Source organism: Triticum dicoccoides, chromosome 7A (assembly GCF_002162155.2).
Source record: "Triticum dicoccoides isolate Atlit2015 ecotype Zavitan chromosome 7A, WEW_v2.0, whole genome shotgun sequence".
Classification (NCBI taxonomy): domain Eukaryota; kingdom Viridiplantae; phylum Streptophyta; class Magnoliopsida; order Poales; family Poaceae; genus Triticum; species Triticum dicoccoides.
The window spans coordinates 586046400-586053344 of NC_041392.1; positions in this window are offsets into that span (position 1 = coordinate 586046400).

The following is a 6945-nucleotide window of genomic DNA, read 5'->3' on the forward strand; positions in this document are numbered from 1 at the left end:
ATTTTAACAAACAAGATTTATCATTGGTGTGGATCTTTGGAACACGCCGACACGCGAGGATGGAATCTACGTGATTCACACTTTATATAGCGTTTCTACAATACGCACGTGGCACCCAAGAATTAGTGACAGAGGTTGAATGAAATCTTTGGAGGGGCGAAGCTAGTGATATCCTTTGAAATGAAGTGCACGTGGCTTCCGGCCAAGAAGTGGCGGAGGTTGAATGAAATCTCTGGAGGGGCGAAATTGTAAAAGAAAAACAAATACATAATCATACGAATACAACAAGTTAGATATTGCAAATATAGAGAAACTTAGATAATTGTATTGATCTTCTCCGCGCTAGCTTACAAAATACAAAATACAAGTCTGGAGAACAGTTTTCCCTAGCCATCTAGGGTTAGGGAAGGAATTCGAGAGGAGATCTCTCGACAGTATAGAAAACTCTTCTTCTCTCTGAAATATGTCATTCTTTATCCTTTTTGCATGCTTGTTTGGTGTCAATCTTAATAGCTTTTTTGCGAGAAAACTATCAATCTATTTATCTTCAATCATGACAGTACAATGAACATCATAAATAATAAAAATTACATCCAGATCTGTAGACCACCTAGCGATGACTACAAGCACTGAAGCGAGCCGAAGGCGCGCCGCCGTCATCTCCCCTCCCTCGCTGAAGCTAGGCAAAACTAGTTATAGTAGACATTTGGGAAGTCATCATGCTAAGGCCCCATAGGACTAGCGCATCAGAATAGCAATAGCCGCCATTAAAGAGTAAAATAGATCGAAAGTATCCAACTTGAAAACACATGAACGTAGACGAACTACGACCAGATCCGAGCAAATCCACAAGGACAGATCCGTCGGAGACACATCTCCACACGCCCACAAACGATGCTAGATGCACCACCAGGACAGGGGTTAGACGGGGAGAATCTTATTCAATCTACATAGACCCGCCACCGCCTCGTCTTCTTAAGTAAGAGACAAACCCTAAGAAAACTCGAAGGAACAACTAAAAACAAATCCCTCTCGTGGGCAAGGGTCGGGATCCACCGCCCCACCATGACCCTAAGGTCACCGAAGACGAGGCGGACTGACGGGAGGCAGAGAAACCCAAGCCTTTTGGGGGTTGTGATTGCTCAGGAAAATGCATCGTTACAGAATTGTCTTTGTTTGCTTTCAATCTTAATATTTGTTGCTTCGTTTTCGTGGTTGAACTTATAAACTTTTATTGAATTTGATTGGCAAGTTCGAGGTGTGAAGGATAGCTGTACGATATATTTCAGAATGATGAATAGCCGCATGTCGGATGAAACTTTACACCATGTCATGCACTTAAACGGTAGTTGATTTATTTCAATTCATAGGTAATACCATCTGCATATGTAATTTTTGAACAACTGAACACAATGATTAACTGCCTCATTGGCCGTGGTGGGGAGATCCTGATAGGGGGGCCTGATGTGGAGTGAATGTTGTTGTGGAATGGTGAAGGAGATGTGTGATCGAGCGAAGGCCTTCATCGGGACTCAGGCATTACAAGATAGTGGTGTCGGTGAAGCCGGTGGCGGCTGGAGTAAACTAGCGCGGAGATCCTCATTGGAGGTCTGGCCTGGTTGGATCATCGGAGAAGAGATCTACAACAACATGGGTTATGTTTTCCAGGTTTTATTTAGGGAGTCTTCATGTTAGGTTTGGGGCGGTGAAGTGGCGGCATTGCCCCATTATGAGAAAAATGGTGTCCTCGCCCAATCCTCCTTCTGGTGGTTGATACGTCTCCAACGTATCTATAATTTTTTATTGTTCCATGTTGTTATATTATTATTCTTGGATATTTTATAATCATTTTATATCAAATTTATATTATTTTTTGGGACTAACCTATTGACATAGTGCCTAGTGCCAGTTTCTGTTTTTGCTTGTTTTTTTACTTCGCAGAATATCAGTACCAAATGGAGTCCAAACGCAGCGAAACTTTTAGGAGAATTTTTCTGAACCAGAAGACACCTATTGGGCAAAAGAAGTACCAGAGGGGTGAAGGAAATATGCCCTAGAGGCAATAATAAAGTTATTATTTATTTCCTTATATCATGATAAATGTTTATTATTCATGCTAGAATTGTATTAACCGGAAACATAATACATGTGTGAATACATAGACAAACAGAGTGTCACTAGTATGCCTCTACTTGACTAGCTCATTAATCAAAGATGGTTATGTTTCCTAACCATGAACAAAGAGTTGTTATTTGATTAACGAGGTCACATCATTAGTTGAATGATCTGATTGACATGACCCATTCCATTAGCTTAGCACCCGATCGTTTAGTATGTTGCTATTTCTTTCTTCATGACTTATACATGTTCCTATAACTATGAGATTATGCAACTCCCGTCTGCCGGAGGAACACTTTGGGTGCTACCAAATGTCACAACGTAACTGGGTGATTATAAAGGAGTAATATAGGTGTCTCCAAAGGTAGATGTTGGGTTGGCGTATTTCGAGATTAGGATTTGTCACTCCGATTGTCGGAGAGGTATCTCTGGGCCCTCTCGCTAAAGCACATCACATAAGCCTTGCAAGCACTGCAACTAATATGTTAGTTGTGAGATGATGTATTACGGAACGAGTAAAGAGACTTGCCAGTAACGAGATTGAACTAGGTATAGGATACCGACGATCGAATCTCGGGCAAGTAACATACCGATGACAAAGGGAACAACGTATGTTGTTATGCGGTCTGACCGATAAAGATCTTCGTAGAATATGTAGGAGCTAATATGGGCATCCAGGTCCCGCTATTGGTTATTGACCAGAGATGTGTCTCGGTCATGTCTACATTGTTCTCGAACCGTAGGGTCCGCACGCTTAACGTTACGATGATAGTTATTATGAGTTTATGCATTTTGATGTACCGAAGGTAGTTCGGAGTCCCGGATGTGATCACGGACATGACGAGGAGTCTCTAAAAGGTCGAGACATAAAGATTGATATATTGGAAGCCTATATTTGGATATCGGAAGTGTTCCGGGTGAAATCGGGATTTTACCGGAGTACCGGGAGGTTACCGGAACCCCCCGGGAGCCATATGGGCCTTCATGGGCTTTAGTGGAAAGGTGAAAGGGGCATCCCAAGGTGGGCTGCGTGCCTCCCCCTCCCCTAGTCCTATTAGGACTAGGAGAGGTGGCCGCCCCCCCCTCTCTCTCCACCTCGGGGAATCCTATTAGGACTAGGATTGGGGGGGGGGAGTCCTACTCCCGGTAGGAGTAGGACTCCTCCTGCGCCCTCCTCTTGCCCGGCCAGCCCCTCCCCCTTGGATCCTTTATATACGGGGGCAGGGGGCACCTCTAGACACACAAGTTGATCATTGAGATCGTTCCTTAGCCGTGTGCGGTGCCCCCTGCCACCATATTCCACCTCGATCATATCGTTGTAGTGCTTAGGCGAAGCCCTGCGTCGGTAGAACATCAAGATCGTCACCACGCCGTCGTGCTGACGGAACTCTTCCCCGACGCTTTGCTGGATCGGAGCCCGGGGATCATCATCGAGCTGTACGTGTGCTAAGAACTCGGAGGTGCCAGAGTAATGGTGCTTAGATCGGTCGGATCGGGAAGAAGACGTACGACTACTTCCTCTATGTTGTGTCAATGCTTCCGTTGCGATCTACAAGGGTACGTAGATCATACTCTCCCCTCGTTGCTATGCATCACCATGATCTTGCATGTGCGTAGGAAATTTTTTGAAATTACTACGTTCCCCAACAAGGGGTACCCCGAGGGGGGCACAACCCACATGGGCGCGCCTGGGGGCCCAGGTGCGGCCTGGTGGGTTGTGTCCACCTCGGTGGCCTCCCGCACCGCCTCTTCGCCCTATAAATCCCCAAATATTCTAGAAAGTCTAGGGAGTCGACGAAACACAATTTCAGCCGCGGCAAGTTCCAGAACCACGAGATCCAATCTAGACACTATCACGGAGGGGTTCATCATCCTCATGGGTGCCTCTCCGATGATGCGTGAGTAGTTCATCATAGACCTACGGGTCCGTAGGCAGTAGCTAAATGGCTTATTCTCTCTTTTGATTCTTAATACAATGGTCTCTTGGAGATCTATTTTGTGTAGCTCTTTTTTGCCATGTGTTTGTTGGGATCCGATGAACTTTGAGTTTATGATCAGATCTATATATTCATGAAAGTTATTTGAGTTTCTTTGATCTCTTATATGCATGATTACTTATAGCCTTGTATTTCTTCTTTGAATCTTTGGTTTAGTTAGGCCGACTAGATCGATTTTTCCTTCCATGGGAAGAGGTGTTTTGTGATGGGTTCGATCGTAGGCAAGATGAGGCTGGAGAGTGGCGACGACAGAAACCGAGCGGTGGTGCATAGGGTGATGCAACTCGGGACGATGACGATGCTGATTTTTGCTGCAACTGTCTTCTTCTTTTGCTACGAGCCTATGACCAATGGGATTTTTTGCTATATCCATTCATGGCAGAGCTGTGACTCGCAACGGCGACGACCCTGTGTTTTTGCTTCAACCGTAGTCTTTTTTTCTACGACCGGTAGGATTTTTTTGCTACATCTTTTCCATGGTGTGAATGGTGGTCCTCGCTCCCGGAAACTCTTGGGGCGAGTGTCGATGGAGAGGGCGGCAGCGGCGCACCGGAGTTGCTGCAACCATCAGAGCATCCACAACAGGAATTTCATCCGGTCGACGAGGAATTTGAAACCGATTGATGACAGGAGTTTTGCAACCGAGGTTCCTTGGCGAGCACCATCGCCAGAGGCGATGGAGGGCTTGCCGTAGTGAGCGGCAGCAATTCGGCAAGCCGGCAGCGATCCAGCGAGCGCGGCGATCTGGCAAGCTTCGAAGGCCAGTCGTCTGATTCTCATCCTGCCTGTGCTCGCGTGATGTAGGGGTAAAGGGGTCATCGAAGGAAAGAAGCGAAGCCTGATCTGACGGCAGGGACGTCATGCATCGGACGCCCAGGGTGCGACCAGCCCAAAGTTTGAGCCGGCACGCAGGCGCCTATCACCCCCCTAAAATATCCGTGAACATATCCGAACGTAGTGTCCAATCTAAAGATACAGCGTTGAACACATATTGCAATGATCCGTCGATACCTGCTAGCCCAAATATGAAGGTGATCACGCCGAAAGGGCAAACAATTCTATCCAAGGTGGGTGAATTAATTGACCCTTCAACTGGCACATGGGATGAGACGCTGCTTGAAGCTATATTTTACCCTGTAGATGTTCCAAGGATATTGCAGATTCCTATCCATTATCAAGCTTTTGATGACTTTGTTGCATGGCAGCCAAATAGAACTGGAGTTTTTTCGGTTAGAACAGCGTATCACTTGCAGTGGCTACACACTTTCAGGGCGCATGCAACTGAGATAGAGAGACCAGGAGGGTCCGTCCCCCTAGCAGTATGGACTACTCTATGGAAACTTCCGGTCCCACATATAATTCAAATTTTGTGTTGGATGATTCTGCGAGGAATAGTGCCTCTAAAAGCTATACTGGCAAATAGACATGTTGGATCCATTGGTTCTTGTCCTATTTGTCACCAAGGGGCAGAAGATATCCGACATCTTCTATTTACATGCACGCATGCAAAGGAGCTATGGGAGCAATTGGGTATGCTGGAATTCATTGAGCATTCATTACATGTAGATAGATCAGGTTCGGCCATATTTGAGTATATGTTGTCACTACCGGATAGCCACCTACAGGTACATCCAAACATCAATTTTAAACAAGTTCTGGTTGTAGGAAGTTGGTATCTATGGTGGATCCGACGGCAAATCATGCATAATGAGTTAGTACCACCAACCTGGAGATGGCCGATCTCAGTCCTATCTATAGCAAGGAACTTTCATATGGCTTCCTCATGTACTGTAGTATTGCCTGAAACAAGATGGAGTAAACCTGACCCAAGATATACTAAGCTAAATGTTCATGCAGCATTCTTTGCAGATGAGGGGCTAGGTGCGACATCGGCTGTGCTTCGAGATGACATGGGGAACTTTGTTGCTGCGCAATGTAAGTTCGTCCCATATGCGGCCGATGCTATTACCACTGAAGCAATGGCTATGAGAGATGGTTTGGCATTTGCAAATTCTCTCGGTTTTAACTCGATCGAGGCGGAATCAGAGTCACTCGAAGTCATTAACTTCTGTACGGGTCACACGAGATGGTGGGATGAAGCAGCAGCTTTATTTGCAGAGTGTGTGGATATAGGTACATGATCGGGAAGGTCACTTTCAAGCATTGTCTTCGCTCTTGTAATCAAGTGGCTCACGTGCTAGCAAGTCATAGCTATTGTAATAAGTCTTCTTTTAGTTGGTTAAACGAGCCCCCTGACATTGTTGTCGGTAAGCTCGTAGACGATGTAACCGTGTTTTAATTTTAATAAAGCTAGCCATGATGGCCTTCCCTCAAACAAAAAATACAGCGTTGGAGAAGCCCTTCTAAGAAATAGGTTTCCGAGTCAGGTCAAAAAAGAAAAAGGAAAAAAAGAAAAAAGGAATACCTTTACGACAGGGCCTAGGGCTTGGGCCGATTATATGTACGGCAGCACGAACACCAGACATCATGGTTTTGGGTACCGCCCGAGAAAACGGTTACCGCGCGGTTACCGAGATTCTCGCCGGCCCACGGGAAAGTCATATCCTGAGCAAAAAATCCCGAAATTTTTGAATTTTTACCTTTGAACCTGTGCTAGTATAGATGGACATCTCAAGAATATAACCAGAGTTAGATATGGCGTGGTGGTAAGCATGTACTTCCGGCAGCAGGGCGACGTAGGTTCGACTCCTCATCTGTGCCGTTCCTTTTTTTGTTTATTTTGCAAAATATGTACATGAAAAAAGATAGACTATATACCCAGGAGTCAAACTCGCAACCTCTTTGCCTAGCAAGTGTAGGCCTTCAATTG